Genomic DNA, 19909 nt, shown 5'->3' on the forward strand with positions numbered 1-19909 from the left:
AAAGACGACTCTTTGTTTTATTGGCAGTCGATTGCTTTATTAGCTTGATGCAGGAAATTCGCACCAGCTTATTAACGCTTTTTAATATTTCTAATGCCCCCTGTATTGAGTACTAAAATGGAGTTAAATACGTTCGACACATAATGCTGGAGCGTTCTCTTAGCGTAGTTTGTGTACATCTGGGTATAAAACATCGTTGCCTTTATAAGACTGTTGTAAATTTCATAGCTTTCCTTTTTTTTTTTGTAATCCGCTTCGTAATACGTTCTGGGGCAAATTGCAGTATAACAGTTTTAATTGTACACTGAGCATTCGAAGTTGATTCGTCATCGTTCTAGATTCTAAAGCAGCGACCATATGCACGCGATATTCAAGTGACAGTGACAATCGACAACGACAGGCAGACCCTGTCACATGGTCCCGCCGCTACGTGGGATACGACCGTGTATGATCGCTGAATCGAGGAAATACGTAGTGCCAGACTTACATTGTTGTCCGAATCAATACAATCGCGCACCCACAAAGAAATTGCGAACCTGCTACGAGGCCGATGTTTTAATCGCGGGGTGTATCAGGTGTAGTTTTAATACGCTGTCACCGCGAGTGAAAATCCGTTCCATGCCACTAGCGTGAAATGCCATGGCACCACCTGGTGACCGGAACTCAAAGCCCTTTCGCGGTTCTCCGTGTCGTCTCAAGCCTAACAGCGTCGAAAGAAGCAACTGATCTCTGTAGTACCGACAAAACAACGTCGATACTTAGACCGCAACTTGAGATGAGACGAGGCGATGGCATGTTCATCTATATATATATATATATATATATATATATATATATATATATATATATATATATATATATATATATATATATATATATATATATATATATATATATATATATATATATATATATATATATTACTGTCACGGAAGAGAGCAAGTTGAAAGAACGAATTAAGATTGAAGTGGGTGGACTGGTTGCTGCCACGTTGTTAATCGCGAACCAAAATTTATGTTCTTTTTTTGGCGATTCTTCGAAGGAGCTTTTGAATCTTGTCTGGTGCACTTAGGGAGCAATCAAAGTAGATGGTGAAACCGTATATCTTGAAACGCACTGGTGAAACAACCAGAAAAACGCAGAAAAATAGAGGGCGAGGACAAATGGGGGCTGAAGTGCGAGTATAAGTTATTTACTTATCTGCTCTTATTATTTGCATTATATAAAAGGAGCACTCGGCGCCTTAAATGAAGGAATTGCTTGAATTACTTACACTTTGTCCAACGCCAGAAATGAAGTGAACCTAAAATTATTCCACGGCATCCTGGACTATAGAGACGCCGCCCACCTCGGAAGATTTCACAGCCAGCTCATTTAAATAAATATAGATTATTCTTCCTCCTTTCTGCCAGGAGGCTACCTAAAGTTAAAGTCACCCCCTACATTCTTTTCCCGAAATCTTGAAATATAAGATGTTAGAAATCAAATGTAAAATTATGGGGTATTATGTGCCAGAACCACAACCCGATTATGGGGCACGCCGCGGTGGAGGTCTCCAGAATAATTTGGACCACTTGAGGTTCTTTAACGTGCACCTAAATCTAAGCACACGGGTGTTTTCGCAATTTGCCCCTATCGAAATGCGGCCGCCGTTGCCGGGATTCGATCCCGGGAACTGGTGCTCAGCAGCCCAACACCATAGCCACTAAGCAAGCACGGCGGGTAGGAAGAAATCAATAAACGTTCGCAATTTCACGCGCATTTATTTATGTGCACGTGTATTAATTTTTTTTCCGCGAAAGATACAAAGAAAAATGAAACTGTTTACCACCAGTGGCCGTTTTAGATTCCAGTAGAATGGAAATGTTCGAACAAACTGTTAAAGGCTTTTCTAGAATTATTTGTCTTCTGAACACCATGCATCAAATCTCAAAATGTTCTAGAATGCATCCTGTGGTGTTCCTGAGTAATGTCCGACGATACGTAAAGCGCATTATCATTGTTACGATGTGAACCTGCACGTTGTCCTAGATATTGTCGTCTATTTGTTATATTTCTTTTCTAGACGTCCTGCTCACTTTTATTTTTCAACGTAATGTGGTGATTTGATGTGTCCACCCCCTCACTACCCAGACGGCCAGCAGAATCCGGAAATAAAATAAAAGAACGGGGGTGAGTAGTGACACTCTTCGTTGGAGAGCAGACAAAAAAATGAAAGCACAAAAAGAAACAACGACAACAACAAGACCGAGTGCATTGTAAGGCAAGAACACGCGTAAATACTGCGAACGAATGCAACACAAGAACACACACAGACCTTCGCGGTTTTGTCGACCAGTACAAGACAGCAAATACAGCGAATCAACTAAAGAAAACTAGCGTGAAAAAACAAGAGCAAACAACCGTGATCGCATTTCACGCATCTACCAACTCACGTCACAGCCTTCAGGACAGGTGCGCGTGTAGATAGCCATGTATTTTTTTTTTTTCGCTGTTTGGGTTTCGTTTCAAACTAGTGTCACGCGTCGCCTATGGTTTCTCCTTATACGTGATTGAATTGCTTCAGTAAAATGTTTCAGTTGCAAGCCAGCGCCATGCCCGTATTTTGCCCCATTTTCTGGTAGCCCCCTCCGTTAGCGCTGCCTTTTGAAGACGGTCAATGAACAACTCACTCGAATAATAACCTCGTCAAAACCTATACCAAGCTGCTTTCTTTCGTTTACTGTAACGCGTGTAAGTTCCCCCAAGCCTAGGAATGTGCCGTTACGTCTTCATTTCAAGTTACTCAAAAATTCAGATAAAACTCTCGGCGGCATACTTCAATAAAATCGCCACTAACGGCCTTCTTCTCTTTCCATAAGCTGCGATCGTCCGTGCTCAGTACCAAATAACCCTCTTTCTCACGCACCGTCTACGCGCCTTCAGATGACGACGTTCATTTTTCCCGCGCCAATGGCGCAATCGGCTTCCGTCCACTTGGCTTGATCCACACTTTTCCTTCCCACCTCGACGCGTTCTGCAGCGGCCGCGCACGCATCTATGACGTATTCGTATTGCGGGCGACGGCCGCGCCGCGCTCCGTCCGCTCGGCCAACGAACCGCCACTGCCGCTGTTCGGTCGGCGCTAAGTCAGCGGGCGCTCAAACGGGGCGTGGGGAAAGGCCGAAAGCGGTGCTCGGAGTCCTTTAATCATGCAGGATAAAAAAAGTCCCTAGACCCCGCACTACAAATACAACAAACTTTAGGGGTCAAAATTTTACATTCACAGATTATTGCGCCATCTAGTAGTAAAAAATATAATCAAAATTATTGTTAGATTTATTACCTACATAGTTTAAAACGTTTTACTTTTTGTACCCAGACGGGGCGAATGCTAGTTTTTAAATATGGTGCTGTGTTCGAGTAGGAGCAGAGCACCGTGACTGATGACGCTTGAGGATACCGAGTGATGCTGTGACGGAGGAGCGGAGCAACGGCGAAAACAAAAGGGGGCGGCCGGCGAAAGAGGCTGATCCTCCTCCGCTCTCGCCCGCCATCCTCTTGGCGCAGCCGGCGTCGGTGGGGGAAAAAAAATTCGTCAAATTGCGGCAGAGTTGGATCGCGGACGCCGCTGGCGTCGCACGCCCACGAGCACGCGTTGCGCCGTGCTTTGCCGACTCCGCTCGCCAGGGCTGGATGCTGCCGCCGCTCGCAGCGCCGTGGGCCTCGCGTTCTTCGTCTGCTAGCGGGTGTGCTGCCCAAGTCGTCGTTGGTCGTCGTCTGCTGCTCCCGCTTTCTGCAGTGGTGTGCCGGGGCAGTTGCGGCGTCTGCTTCTGGCGAACGGCCTTCCCTACGATCGATCGTGCCTCCCCCGCAAGTCCCCGCAAGTCGTGCCGATGATCCCTCGACGTGATATGTCGCTCTGTTTTCTTGATCCACCTCCGCGCTGCCGCTAATCCCTGCCCGTCGCGACGCCTCTCTGCTGCTGCACCGAGTTGATCCGTCGAGCGAGTGCTTACCAGAGTGGGTGTGTGGGTTTGTGCTCCTACCGCCCGCGTGCGTGCGCGTGTGAGTGAATGTGTGCAGTGGTGTGAAAGTTCCGACGGAATTCGCCTCGAAGAACCCGCGTTTAGCCGGAGGTGCGGTGTCCGACTTCGTGCGTTGGGTTATAAACGTTCTCCCTCGCCGGAACCATGTGCATCGCAGTGTCTGTTGGATGAATGCGGCTAGCCGGAGCTGCGACGTTTGTGGAGTCGACTGTGTGAAAAAAAGAAAAGGGGGTGCGTCACCTATTTCTTCGGTGCTGTGGAGAAGCCAGAGTTGCAGGAGGTGAGTGCAATATTATCTCGCTCTTACGGCGCGCGAAGCAAACGCGTTAGGAAGCAAACTTTTTTTTTTTTTTGAGCGTGCTTTTATGGGGGACAGGTTGCTCATTTGCGTTTTCGAGTGTGATAGTTTTCCGAGTGCGTTGATTTCATTGGGTCTCTATCACTTGGACAGCGTTTGAAAGAGGTGTGTTGCGCTAACTTGAGCTTTCGGTGAACTATGCGTTAGCACGTTCCGATATTTATTTACATTTTATGGTAATATTCCGCCTTGTTTCTAGTTTTTTTATAGCATATGCTTGCTATATTCTGTTTGCCGGACTGAATAGGTGTAGACGGCATCACCCGTCATGCCTAAAATCCTACGCACGCAAATTTATACTAAAAGTTCTTTCGCAATGCCGAAACTATCGGCTGCTTTTGATATAGCAGCAAAGGTGGTGGCGCGAAAGATAGTCGCATTTTCTCTGTTTCGGAATTTCGAGAAAGCGATATTGCATATCGCGAGGTATTGCGTTGGTATCGCGTAGTGTTGCCTCAAAGGCTCGTCGGATGCCGTGTTCGCTTTTTACAGCGAAGCTGTATATGGCTAACCGATTCGTCCGTCCGTCCGTCCCTCTGTCGGTCGCCTCTACGTCGAAAGTTCCTCCGGCGCATCCCCATGCGCGTGCGCGAAAAAAAAAAAAGAAAGACTCACGATTAGCCAACACTACCTGGATAGCACAAGGCCTGTTTACTCCCATCCACGACGTCACGCTACCTGGCTCGAAATTTCCATTGGCAAGGCCTGCGTGATGAAAGCGGTGACGTCAAAATCACTGTTGCCTACGCGAGAGCATCCCCATTAGTTTCCATGGCAGTCGGACCAAGTAAGATGACGTCGTGGATGGGAATGAAAAGGCCTTGTTCTATCTAGGTGTGTTGGATTAGCTGCGCCGGTATTGGGACGTCGTTGCTCTCCGTCGCAGCCGATCGCGCGCGCAGCGGTGTCTCTCCGGCTCCGGAATGGGTAGGCCACGCGTCATACGTACTCCTGAGGAGCAGGCAGCCTTCTATCAGCAACGTCGCGAGCAGAACCGGGAACGAGCTCGTCTACGCCGTGCCGATGCTGCAGCGTGGGCACAAAAACAGGCTCGTGCAGCGGAGCACAATCAGCAACTGCGTACCGAGGACCCGGCAGCCTACCAAGCCGTCGTTTAATCAACCGACAAGATTAACCCAATGATAAACACCGGGGCGGCAAGTTTCACCTTCGGCGGTAATTTTTTTTTCACCAGGACGTCGTTTCGTAAGAAAAAGGAAGACAATGAGCGGCTAAATACTCTCGGGCGAAAGTCGCCCTTGCCTTGCAGGTACTCTGCAAGGCTTCTGAACTCCGCATCCGCTCGCTGCTACTCGGCAAAGTCGCACTTTTTGTTTATTTTCTTGTGTGTGACACGACGCTTATCAGCGAGGAACATACGCCTTGGAAGAACTTTTTAGAGCGCAGCTCTTTGGCGTCCGTTCCTGGGTTTCGCGTCGTCGTCGGCGTTGTCGTCGGCCTCGTAACCAGCTCCGCCCTCCTTTCATCCCCCCAGCGCTAGCAGCGACCGACTGATACCGCTGGATGCCGCTGTCGCCGCTAGAGAGTCAAGATAACGTGACTGCATAGAACACCGTCGCCGCCATGCAGAAAGAGGAGGAAAGGGTCCCCCCCCCCCCCTGTTCTTGTGTGGCGGATAGGGTGCTCTTCAATTGCATCAGTCAGTCGCTGCTATCTCTTCCCTCCTCCCTTTATCGTGTTGTCCGCTTGCTGCGCGCGCTTCTGCCCCCATCGTTTGCCGCTGGGTGTACACGCCGCCCCCCTCCCCCCTCTTCCTGCGAGTCTCCGGTTGTCAAAGCGCCGGCTCGAACTTAATTCCTTTCTTCGCTCCTCCTCCAATGCAACCCCTGTGCGGTGGCAATCAGAGAGCCAGATCGGTGGCGGCGGATCTGTATATGTGCACCGCCCGAGCCGAAATCGCCGCTGCCGTTCGCCCTGTGCGGTGGCAATCAGAGAGCCAGATCGGTGGCGGCTTGACATAAAGACAAACAGCAATTTCCTAACACTTATGCGGGAGAACATCCCGTTCCTCTCGCTCGTAACGCGTCCCACGGCTGTGACAACCTCGCGAGGCCCTTGTATACATCTCGTCTTTGAGAATCAAGCATTGGTGTACCAAGTCGAACATATATCAGTCTATTTCTCCGACCACAAAGCTTCCTTCATGACTGTCGAGAACTGTTAGTGGAGTCTTTGTTAAAGGAGTACGTGTGAAAAAAAAAAAAATTCTGTGATAGCGCATACATGTGTTGCTCGATTTCTTTGCCTCAATCTGTCGAAAAGGTGAAACAGCTTATTTGCTGCGCTCAAATTTCGCATTAGGAAGTAACGTAATCGTCGGTAATTTTTTTTTTTACGATTAGCATTCTTTGGGAACGTAATGGGCTTCCAGGGGACCGACCCTGTCGGGTTGGGTCCCTAGCCGTTTTCCCCCGCTAACTTGGGTCACGGGGCAGTCCATGGTCCGCGGTATCGGGCTGCTGCGCTGAGGAGCAAAGTTAGACGCTAACCAATTGGTCGGACCAGCTTAGCAGTCACTGTGCGCGTTCCGCTCTTCTCTCTCTCTCTCTCAAGACAACTTGAGTTACTGGCTATAGTGCCGCTCTTCAGCGATGATTCACTGCCTGCGCCGGACAGCGCGGCGTGTTCGGCGGGAAGTGGGTGAGAGAGGAACCCGACTGCGGCAGGCGCCTCACGCGTGGCAGGTTTGGGTGACGAGGATACGGCATGTCGCCACGTTGCTTCAATCCTAATCGCATTAACGTCAGCATTCATCGCTGGATGGTTCCTACTCGATTTTTTTTTCTTTCAACAGCGACAACAACAACAACAACAGAGGATGTGGCTGAGGTCAGCCGCGTAACTCTTTAGCTTGCAGCAAGAATTGCTGTCACCTTTTGAAGAAAGAAAGAAAGAAGTAAGAAAGAAAGAAAGAAAGAAAGAAAGATAGATAGATAGATAGATAGATAGATAGATAGATAGATAGATAGATAGATAGATAGATAGATAGATGACTAGTACCGGTAGCAGTGCGAAGCAAAACCATGAGCTCGCTTCAGCCCATACTCGTATAGTTCGTACACGTGTCTCGCCATTCCCCAAAACGAAAGAAAGAAATTCAACGGCTTGGCAGAAAATGGCACAGCCTCGGCTTATTTTCTGGTTCCTGCTCTGTTGAACCGCGCTGCCCGCAACGTTTTGCACAAACTTCGCAACTCGGTGCAGAGCACGTGACTGCGATTTTAAGTCCAGGCGAGAACTTGGGGAACACTCGGAAACGGAGCCCCGGCACCTGTACATGAACGGCGGCTGCCCGTATAATGCGATGCGTAGATTATAATCGCCCTTCTTCGGGTCTGCCGCACAAAGGCCAACAGCTGCACCGCAGAGAAGCAGAGCTCACGCGAAAGCGAGACATTTAATTGTGCCCACGGCCCGGAATAAAGATCGTTCTTGTCGTAGGCGTTCTTAGTTTTTCTTTTCCCTCCCCCAACATGTGCTGCGCATCGGCCACGTCTTATTCTGCACCTGTTATCTTGCAATGGTAGCGTAGCACATACAAACGAGCACCAAAGGAAAGCACATTGAGCACTCAGTTTGCGGGTCTTCCATTGTTTATCGTCTGCATCAGCTACACCACGCTCGGGGGAAAAGCCGAAGAAAAAAAGTTTATACTCGCGCTGTCTAACTCGAACACAACCCTGCGTAGATACGCCATCCGTTTGGGTTCGCCTAGTACCCGAATGTCAAGTGGTGTAGCGTGTTTGAAACGAACAAGTTTGAAGGCGAAAGAGTTATGTGCCCCGTTAAGCGAAAGTCGGTCGTGGTCGGCGTGACCGAAAGATGGTACCGGAAATGGCCGATGGCGCAGAGAGCAAAACACGTAAAAAAACAATAAATAATTGAGCAGCCATTCCATGCTGTAAACGTGATTGACCAGCGAAGCTGCTATGGCGTTATAAATTATGTTGGTAGGGGTTTTGTTGGTGCGTAACTATGCATCACTGTTTATACGTTGGCGCGTTTCATACAGTGTGCTTTTTGTACGTGTATCCACATACGTATTCTAATTATTGTATGTCATAATCTTTGAGCGTGCTCTCCCCCCTTACACATTGCCTCTAGCGGCGTGTAAGGTAGCTTTAAATAAATAAGTAAATAAATAAATAAATAAATAAATAAGTGTAATTATGTATATATAGCTTATGCAAAATACAAATAAATATCGGTTGCCCGCTACGTCACGCACTACGTCATACATACACAGAGCTATCACCGAAGGGCTTTTACCACACCGCTCTAAAGACGCAGATGTTGTCGCCGCAGCTGCGACGCAGCGCGGCCTTTAAACCGAGCCTCGACGCGAGCGACGATAGGCGTTGACCGGGACGTCGTCTAAGGGAGGGCACGAAACAAAACACGTTTCTTTGTAGAGTGAGAGAAAGGGAAGGGCGGGGAGGCTAACCATATGGGTAGATCCGGTTTGCTACCCTACGCTGGGGAAGACGGGAGGTGAAGTGATAGCAAAGTAGAGATAAAGAAAGGAGCATAGACGTACAACCACAGTCAAATACTGCCACCGCACACCGTCACCACACAGCGCAGTATAGCACTTGCATCACTACAAACGTGTGTTCAGGCTACAGCCGCTTGTCCAATTCTGTTCCCCTTAAAAAGTGCAACAGTGCCCTCGTCGCCCTCCGCGGTGATGTAATTTGCGATTGAGCGTAGTTCCTAGTTAATTAGCTTAACGAAAAGTGGGAGGACTACAATTTTCTTCTAGCGGACAAACATGGGGCTGTCCGTTTCCCTCCCATAGAAGCCCATGCATTGACAGCAGACGGGAATTCCACGATATTGACAACTTTACTGTGAACTACGTAAGTATGAAAGGTAGATGAAACTCGGCGTAATATTAGAGTCGTCTTAGCGACTAATTTCAGTATGGTTTTTTTCCCTAGATACCCACATTGCATTGAGAGCTACAGAGCACCCGGGAGAAAGTTGGCTTTGCCGCAAGGCGTTTTCTGTTCGCCGCCACGATTTTTTCGGGAGGGCGGCCATAGACAGCTTTATCGGTAAAGTGCTCGGATTGACGTCAAATTTATCGGGAAGGTTCCCGTAAACAAGGTAAATTAATACCTTTGAAAAGAAGATTTAGTACATTTCGGTCTGGGTGAGAATCGAACACGGGCCACCGGAAACCCAAGACGAGCAGGCCTATTTATATGTGATGTTTTCTGCATACGGTTGATTGCGCGACTCACTGCCACCATGTAACACGGGGGCTAAGGGCACCTCAAGCTGCCTCACTACAGCTTTTATCTTAGCCCACGCCATTGTATTTCTAGCAATGGAAAGAAAGAAAGAAAGAAAGAAAGAAAGAAAGAAACACGTTTGCCCGACACCGCGGAGGCTCTGCGGTTCTGGCTGACTGAAGATGTGCGTGCCTCGTTGCACACGTCACGTAGCAGTCGTCTGGCTGACTAAAGGCGTGGCCTAGTGCGTGTGCCATTGGGCACGTGACGGCGCAGCCAATGGAGAGAGGAGGTGACGCCACGTCACGAGCACGTGAAAATGAGCGCGTTCATGACGTTCCCAGGTCTACAAACGTTGTAATGCTTTCGCGTTTCGTGAGCAGTCTTGATGCCTCTGCCGATTTTATTGTCCTACATTCCTTTGTAGCTGTAGCAACTTTTTTCGTGTGATACGCACAGCCGGCCCTTCGGTGGCCTGTTTCCCAAGATGCCATCACTTAATAAACAAAACCACGGTATGTAGTTATGTGTTCAGTAGTTATCTCTTAGATATATAAATGTTTGTCCACTCGTCTGCGCAACTTCTCAGACTTATTTTCAGTGCCTCTTTACTAAATGTTGCCTGTTTGTGGCCTGTTTGTGCTTGTACGTACTACCCCTTCGTGCGCTCTCCTCTGTGCCTTCCATGACTCTGGTGCCGCACTCATCGTGTGCTCGTGTGCTTGCACTGACGTCGTTGATTCCGCTCTTTTTTCGTGCCTTCAGGTTTTCTTTTTTATGCGAAAACGTATAGGTCGTGCCACCTAAGGGAACCCCCCCCCTCTCCTCTCAGACCTCCCCCTCCCCTTGTTTGTGACAAAACATATTGACGAATATCGGACGCTAGGCGATGACTGCTGACTCAGAAAAAAATTTCCGCCCCCTCGACAATGAGCGACGCATCACGTGAGCGTTCAGCGCTCTGCGCTCCGGCTCCTCATTGTCGTCTGTTCTTCGGCGCCCGGCGCGAAAACAGACGGACGCGAATATCCGCGTCGCCTTTCCCTTTTCACGATGAGTTTGGCTTTTGTCCGTAAGCCGCCGTCGCCTCGTCGCATGTTCTTTCTTTTCGTGGTTGTTGTTTCACATATTTTTCGTTTGTTTCTCGAGTTCTCGGCTCCCTGTCTCCCTTGTTCCGCCTGCCGTTGAAATGTCTGTCGTTAACGCTTCGCGCGAGAGGCAGGCGACGACGAGCGCGCCTGTCAGCTCGGGCGTCTTCTTTCTTTGGCTCGTCGCAGCAGTCGCGCACTTTTGTAGCGTGCCACAAAGCGAAGGCTCTAGTATAACGCACCGAAAAAAAAAAACTGCGGACTTCAGCGATCCGACCGGCTGTAAACTCGTTTACTGCAACAGTATAGGCAGGACAGGGCGATCTCACGTCGGACCTCGCTATTGTCTCAAGGGTACTATGTCATTTACTATGTACTCGTTTTTGGCGGTGCACGAAGACGACGTCGCTGTCCGCCGCAGTATACTGCTATAGCTCTGGCCCACGAAATTCGCGCACAGGCGCCAGCACTCTCTCGAGTCTGCGAGGCGCCAGCGAAACCCCGCAGAAATTGTCCAGGGCGTACCTTGGCCTGTTCGGAGTTATCGCGTGCTCAGGCTTTGCAGGCCCACCTTATCGTCCATTATTGATCAGCGGTGGAAACAGCAAGTCACAGTAAGGAACGAGCAACTTCAAGCACGGCACGATTCCGCAGATGTCTGTCTCTCGACGGTAGCCATTGGAAAAGAAAATACGGATACAACTCAGATGCTGGGATCCATGTGAATGGAAGCTTTGGCTAAAGGATAACTAATTGTTTTACGACTAAATGCGGCGCGTAAATTGGGTTTAATTTCATCCTATAGGCAACGTATGTGATCTCGTGCAATGTACATGCGCATTGCAACCACACAGGTCGGCAACAGTAATAACGTGCAACCAGTCTGCTGTGCAGGAATGCAATCACCAAATAAGACGGCTGCACCGTGGGAAACGGCCGACGCAGCGATGCGACCAAGACGAAAGCGATGTGCGATGCTTGTCTCCCGTGTGTAGGGTAGCAAACCGGTTAAGCTAAACTGGTTAACCTCCCTGCCTTTCCTTGTCCACTTTTTTCTTCCTTCCTTCCTTGTCGAGGGAAGAATGGTGATGACATGGGCATGCGCAGAGGACAACGAGACACATCTACAGCTACATTTGAGGCTTCTGTACCTCTTGTGCCATAGTGGTACAAGAGGTACGCAATGGTGCTTGCCCATTCTGGAGGATTTGCAATAATGGAAGCATAACCAGTGTCGTCGGCATGCATGCATGTTAATGACTGCGCAAAAAGCGATGGATAGAAAAATGACGGGCGTAACGTTAAGAGAAAGTAAGGGAGCGGGATGGGGGGACCATAGCGCAAACAGGGATTGCCAGTGTTCTAGTTGATTGTAACTATTCAAAGGCGCAAAATAACATTCGGCGCACGAGAGACGACAACGGGACAGAGCGCTCTGTCCCGCTGTCTTGTCTGGTGTGCCGTGTGTTATTTGGCGCCTTTAAGAGGTCATAATGAATAGATAACAAGTTGCCCAAATGGAAAGTATCTTACTCTAGTTGGCATTAGGAGAGAAAAATGGAGCTTGGCTACCCATTTAATGGGCAGGGCATGTAGCTGGTTTACCATTACAGTTGCATAATTGGTGCCAAGGGAAGGCAAACGCAGCCTAGGACGGCGGAATATTAGGTGGGGTAATCAAACGAGGAAACTAACAAGGTGCAAGTTGGAATCAGCTAGCGCAGGCCAGGGGCAATTGTATCACTGGGAAAGGCGTTCGTACTGCAGTGGACATAAAAATAGGTTGATGATGATGATGCACCAGTGGCTCACATAGCCTGTGAGTCGGGCTGCCAAAAAAAAAAAAAAATGGAGGTTTAATAATATAACAAGAAACCGTCGAATACATTGCGCTATTCCATTAAGATGCGTACTTGCATAGAACTACTTATTTTACTTTCATTTTATTACTCTCAGGACCACTATGTGGCGTTACAGATAGGAGTGGGATGATATAGAGGAAAGTGATACTTATAGTTTACATAATCAGCTGTTCCACGGGATAACCAATTAAAGCGGACTTGAAGGCCGAAGGATTGATGATGAAGTGCATCAACGTTTAAACGGTGGTCCGTACGCGAGGCCACGTGAGTCGTGCCGATCAGCAGGCAGTGTTTTAAACTGGTCTTTGGTGCAATAGCTGCTATGAAAGACGCACAAGCGAGGGACAAGGCGCCGAACTGATAGTATGTCGAATGGTTTCACCGTCGAATGGCAGTGACAAAGCGTCTAATTGTGTGGGTATGTGTACAGCCTTCGCGTTGGGATTTATTGTTTCATTACGGAGAACGATAAACACCAGGAGGGCGTAGACAAAGAAGTCTTCGCTCTAAACGAAGGCTTGAAACCTAGCACGGCTTTTTTTTTTCTTCTTCTTCTGAGCACCCATTGCCTAGTTCGGGGTTCGGCGTCTCAAGTAGACACGGTTGCTGCAACTCGGGCAATAACGGCAGGCCCGCGACGAGAAGCGGTTACACGTCTCGAGTAAACCGTGCCAAAGCGTTCGGGTGCTCCCGTGCAGCTGACTGTGCGTGTGCGTCTGGGAGCCTTCAAAGAACTTGGCGTCGGGCCACTGTCGGGGTGAATGGACACATGGGGAAGCCTTTCTTTTCCTATAGGCACGTCAGCCATCGAAAAAAGGTTTGCGGGTGGTGGGAAGGGGTATGGTACGTGACTGGGGGTGCTATGTACCCTAGCAAGGTCCCTCGACTATTCGGAACCGTTCCCGCCAGCTGAACTGTCGAAGTAATGTAGTTTAAATGTAACGCGGATGCCGAGGAAGAGCATCAACTCTCAACGTAAACTTATTTCTTTTTTTGCTGTACATTGATTGGTTGCTGTAGCTGATTTCTTGTGGCTGTGATAGCCGGACGTTCGATGACCTATTTTCCAGCGGCGCCATCATTTACAAATCAACAACGACACGCTTTAAACGGAAACGTATTCCCAGAATACTCACCGGCGAACCCCAGATGCCAGATGAAATCATTGTCTTGCGCATTTCTCAAGTTCTGTGAGCCAGAATTCTACACGATGGTTAGAGCAGCCACTTTAAATATCACAGGCTTTCGACGATTCTTTGCAGTCCAGAACTCGGTTACAGCAATAGTAGCGGCCGCCTGACGTTTCATGCGATTAGCATTCTAAAGGTACTTCGCGCACTTTCGGCTATCGGTGGATGAAGCCGTGTTCCTTTTATGTCGCCATGTATTAGTGGATACGCGCGAATGGCTCTGTGCCGCTCTGTCGGTGAACCTCTCTGACGCAAGCTTGGATCATTTAGAAATTGGACGCATTTGAGTTCTCGTTGGCCGTGGGCGAAGAGCTCACTTCCTGGCATGCCTCCTAGCAGTGGGCATGTTCCGCTTGGAATGTGCCACTGGGAATGTGTCGCGGTATCTGCCACTCTTCATGATAATCATCGAAACAGATAAAACGCAATGCGAACACTAAATAAAAACCTATTATAAGATGGATATCTGATTGAATTCACGTCGCCAATCATCTGCGAAGGAAGGGTGCGCCATCAAAATTATTTTGGTGACATCGTCGCAACGCTAAAGAAGGGGTCGGCGCCTTTAGCTGGCACCGCCTTCTCATAGTCGAGCAGCAAGCAAAACGAACACGAAATCACGGCACCGAAAAACTCGGCGGCGTCTTAACGACAGAACACCTGCAATGTTCGGCAGATGAGTAGGGACGAGGAGGAGGAGTAGGGAGTGTTCCTGTGGTGGAATCAGATGCATACCACCTAATATGGACATGTACGGGTTTACAATCGGAACGCTCGCGTCTCCTACTGGAAGCCGGCCTCCGCTACAGTGTGACAACCAGCTAGGACCGCTGGATACATGACAACAGATTCCACAAAACAATGCTCCAATTCATACACAACACAGGCCTCACAGCACACATATAATACACATATACAGTCCAAGAATTATGCCTTAAGGGCAAGCCTTATCGCAATAAAAAAAAAAAAGTAGGGAGTAGTGAGGCGTAGAGGATTCTACAAGAAGTACAAGCATATTTAAACGTGCACGTTTCCTCCAAGGAAACTGAAATCACCGAAAAGAGCGTGAGAACATGCTCGGAAGTTTACGGTTTTGCAGGCGCGCAGCAGATATATATATATTTTTACTCAAATAGAGGCCGATAAATACTCCGAGCTAAAAGGAGGAGCGAGTAAAGCCCCTTAAACTTCGTAAGATAGTGCCACGCTTTGAGGAATGCCGCCTCCTCCTCGCGCGCTCTGGCCGAGGCCGCCGCCGCGTCACTATTGGTCTAATAGCATCACGTGGGCCCTCGCGCCTTGCTTCAGCGCCATTTTCGCTCGAGAAGCGTCTACGGAGTGGCGAGGAGCGCATGTTGGCGCCGTTGCTACGCTCGAGCAGTGTAGGCGGCGCCGCGGTCGAGGAAGGAACGTGAAAGAGAGGAGAAACGAGGAGGAGTGAAGGCGGAGGAGGAGAGTGTCGCTACTTTACGAAGTTTAAGGGGTTTTACGAGCGAGCGGTTTCTTTCTCGCCTTTGCTACAATCCCCACGGGCGCTCTCTCCTCCTCCTCACCGAGTAGTTCTCTGGAAGAAACGTAGGGCTCGTGCGCACTACGTCGGTGCGGAACGTCACGTTGGCGCTCTTGTTTAACACGTTCACTGCGGCGTGGGTCAGCGGCAGTCATTCGCACTGTGTGGCCGTGCAGGGGGCTTTCCTGCACTGCGCAAGGTACTTCTTTCCTCAAGATATCAGCGAGAACGAAAAAAACAAAACAAAAAACAATTGTTTCTCGTCGGTCGCGTCGCCGCGTCATCTGTCTGCTCGTGTTGTCCTTTTTATTTTCTTTGGCTACGTATGAGCTGGTTCTGCTCCCCTACTTCACCATGTATCTTTCCGCACCTTGAGGAAGTTTCGAAAGAGCTCAACAGCCTGGTGACTGACAAGTGACCCACCACTGGGTCACGTGGCGCACATGAATCGAGACTTCAAAAAGTGCTGCCGCAGTGAACGTGTTAAAAGAAGAGAAGAAAAAGCGCCATCGACTTCCACCGATCAGGACCACGCCCCTTCGTCGGCTACACGCTGTAGCCGCTGCACGAGCAGGGAAGACAACGTGCTACGCGAGGCGAAATCACGTGACTGTGCGCGGCGGGCAAGCGAGGCTATAGGAAGAAGAGCGGACATTCGACTGCAGGGCAAAAAGCCCTGCTTGCAGGCGTACTGGAACAACTGATGTCCCTCGTATTAGGACCGGGCCAGTCGAGAGCTTTTAATTTCGTGACGTCACCTGCACGACTACGTCACCACGTGTGCAGGAGGGACCAGAAATGTCCGGAGATGAGCACGTTTTTTTTTGTCTTCTTCTAAATTATGAGAGCTGGCTTAAAGGATTGTTAAGGGCCAGGAACTAACTATAAAGCACCCTTATATATTGATGGAAAATGGCTAAAAACGTATGTTAAAGCAGGAAGGCAGTACGCAGTACAGTGCCATTTCTGGGAAGCTAATAACCTCTGTCGACACTCCGATTGAAAGGGGTGACGGACTGTAACTAACGATGTGTGTGCTGTGTTACGTGCTATCTCTCTCTCCTCCCCATCTTCCATCCCCCCATCCCGCTCCCATGTGTAGGGTACCAAACCGGTTAAGCTAAACTGGTTAACCTCCCTGCCTTTCCTTCTCCACTGTTTCCTTCCTTCCTTCCAATTGAAAGGGAAAGCCTCTGAGTGTTTATGTGATTACGAAGAGGAGGCAGAAACAAATCTATATGACGTAACTGAAAGAATTTCGCGGACGTTTATTTAGCCGCCTATGTGGCCTTTGCATAGGAAGAGAGATCGGGGACTGAAAGGCTCTGGGAGAAGTAGGCATGAAAAAGGAGAAAACGAGGCAAGAAAGTATATTACATGGCGTGTACTAGAGATACCAAGGCGATGATGTTGGTGCGTACAGTCTATAGATATTGTCAATTGAGCCAACGCCTTGAAGTTCTGAAGAAGCATGCGACCTAGTGTGGGCTTTCTTGCTTTGGTGGGACCTCTGGTTCTTAAGAACGATGATTCTCGAGAAGCAGAAATCCTACTGCAGTAATCGAGCGTGACCGAACCTTGTCTCTGATATCACCGGATGATATTGAACAATTGCTCCTTGCATCTTAATGTGACCAATGTTGCGGGGAAAAAAGGAAACCTTCGAATTGACAAAAGCCAACTTCTCGAATGCTGTATTATCTGTGCAATTTAGCATGAACTGGCCGAATCTAAGCAACAATGAGATTGGTGCTATAGATCAATCAAAGCATGTAACGCATCTGCTTCGGCAAAAAAAAAAAAATAATAGATATAATTTCACGTCAGTCCTCGATATTTCACCTTAGTGGGAGTCGTATGATTTGTTTTCCGTTTCTTTGTTCTTATGCTGAAAAAAAATGGGAATGTAAGTCACACGGTTGAACGGTGGCTGCATACGTACGACAACAGTGCCGTTGTCAAACTACTGATATGTGTCTGGGCCCCTTTTAGAAAATAGTTGGAGGAGCAGCAATGCCGACTCGTGAAATAGCTGTGAATTGACGTGCAGGTCGATGTTGTTGCTGTCGGCAAGCGAAAATGTCGCACCCGGCATAGAGGACTGGCCAAGGAATGGGTCGCAATTGGCCCCGTACACCACGTCTGTTCCTCGTATATATATATATATATATATATATATATATATATATATATATATATATATATATATATATATATATATATATATATATATATATCACCGTGATGGTATCACCTTCTGCAGGCACTGGACGCTCATTCCCGGGACTGGGTGATTTGGCTCATCACGCTGTCAATAGCCACTTCTGGAATTGTCGCGACTGTATCACCATCATCATCATCGTAATCATCATCCTGATTACGCCCACTGCAGGGCAAATGCCTCTCCCATATTTCTTCAACAACCCCGGTCATGTACTAATTGTGGCCATGTTGTCCCTGCAAACTTCTTAATCTCATCCGCCCACCTAACTTTCTGCCGCCCTCTGCTACGCTTCACTTCCCTTGGAATCCAGTCCGAAACCCTTAATGCCTTAATGAATGCGACTGTATCAAAGCCATTCAACTAAACCGATGCCTGCGTTGTGAGAGCAGCGATTCGTAATGCAAGCATCTCATCTGTAATACCTCGCGAGGCACCGTGGACTGAACGACCGCCGACCATGTTCGTCGCTATCGCAGCGGCTACACGGGTTTTCTTTTTTTTCGATTTGTGCCGCAAGCTAACCCACCGAGCTGCCGAGCGATTGATGGAAGTTTTCCTGTACATTGCGTGCGGTGTAATAACCGAATGTCCCTGTTCATCGAATGGTATTGTATCTGATTTTACGTGGACGTTATCGGCGTGTTCGCGGGAGGTGGAGCATATGTAGGAAAGGTCGCAGCCCCTCTTCTGCGCCTTCGGTGGATGATGCACGAACGGAGTTTCCAAGCAGTCCTGCAGGAGCGCAGTATACTGTTGGATCGATACTGTTGGAGATACTTTTGGAGTATGCGACCCGTACAGTGAGCAACGTGGCAACAAAGAACTTCTAACGCAAAGTGAAAGAGGCTGGGACAATCTCCTGGGTGGCGGCAATAATAATAATAAAAAAACGGCTTTACGTAACTACATAAGAGTTAAAACGAAATGACGAAAAATGCAACTGATGACAACTGAATGCGAAGCATTTTGGTTTTCGAAATGAGAGCAGGATGGCCTTAGAATGCGTATTTATAAAGCGAGGCACACCGAGGAAGAAGAAGCATGTGCTTGCTGCGGTAAAGCTAGGGAAGCCATGGAACATGTTTTATCAGAATGATAGGATGCCTATACTCACGGACAAGTTTTCTCGGCTATGAAGCTAAAGTTGTGGGGGCGGAGCTTCTGCACATGACTGTATTCGTACGCAATGTAGTCCGGGCGCGCTCGGCACCGGTTTCGGTTTCGCCAACCTCGCACAGCCTCTTTCGTCAAGGCAGGTACAATTCACTCGGCGTGAATCAATGTTTATTCGCATACGAAGTTTTGAACAGCGAGCATCCAAGCCTGAGTCGGAGCTCCGAAGCAGCCGTATGGCGTCGATTAGGACTTCGACGTGCAACCGACGCTTGCGTCTGTAGACCCGCGCAGCAGTCAGCTCGCTCACTCGTTTGTGTACATGCCGATGGTTGCGGTTCCCATACGGGTTCGCTTGGTTTCCGCGCAGACGCTGGGCAAACTTATTTTGTGTGCTTCAACAGTCTTTTGTTGCTCAAATTGGCCGCCAGCATCTCAGGGGAGTTGATCACCGGAACAGCAAGCGACGAACACTCACCAGAAGACACGGGCGGCATTTTGCGTTTGATGAATGTGCAAAACGTGCGCAAACTCGAAAGAGCAACCTAGAAATACAATAAAATACCAATAGCTGACTGGTGAATGTAACGTATAATTTCAAATTAGGTGCTCTAAAAACAAAAAAAAGTATTGCTTTCTATTTTCCACGTAAGAAAACGACAGCAACTCGCGCGCCAGCGGATACTTTCTTCTCTTGTCGATAAGACACGTCGCAGACGGATTGATCTCTGACGATTATTCATAGAATGCATGTAGCATTGCGTTGTTGCGTCGCATTATGGTATGATTCGATAGTTTTCATACGTTTATTACAACTATACTAGCGATCTTTGGGCCGAAGGTAACGCTCCGTCGATGATTGACTGTCCATGACAACGATTAAGAAATGGTATTATTGCAGTAGACGATACATATATTTTGAACTTCACATTTTGTACACATTTTGTTAATGCGTGATGAGTTACACCCGCAGTCTTCTCGGCTGGCATCAAGCCCGAGGTTTTGTTTACATGACGTACATCAATTTTCGGCGTTACGTACACCCGTAGCCTAATGTGTTCTGCGGGCTACCTATATATAAACATATTGCCTATTTTTTAAAGATTCCAACAGATTTTTTTTATTGGCTTGTGACAGATAGAGCTTTTCCACTTTTTTCAGTGTACTAGGGTTCAATTTCTCAATTAAAAAATGCGCTTTAGAGTGAGTTATTGTTAAGTTAATTAGCGAATCTTTTTAATCAGTCCCCTAGACATTGCAGTCTCTATAGCAGGGAAG

General features: G+C 48.3%; 1 protein-coding gene across 1 annotated transcript in view; it reads left to right on the plus strand.

The window, feature by feature from the left end:
• The first annotated feature begins 3487 nt into the window (after window positions 1–3487).
• Window positions 3488–19909, plus strand: part of LOC142590236 (uncharacterized) — a 231838-nt gene continuing 215416 nt past the window's right edge. The window contains exon 1 of the mRNA XM_075702164.1: window positions 3488–4308. The gene's annotated coding sequence lies outside the window, so the exon portion shown is untranslated. The remainder of the gene's footprint in view (window positions 4309–19909) is intronic.

This window comes from Dermacentor variabilis, chromosome 8 (genome assembly GCF_050947875.1).
Source record: "Dermacentor variabilis isolate Ectoservices chromosome 8, ASM5094787v1, whole genome shotgun sequence".
Lineage (NCBI taxonomy): Eukaryota > Metazoa > Arthropoda > Arachnida > Ixodida > Ixodidae > Dermacentor > Dermacentor variabilis.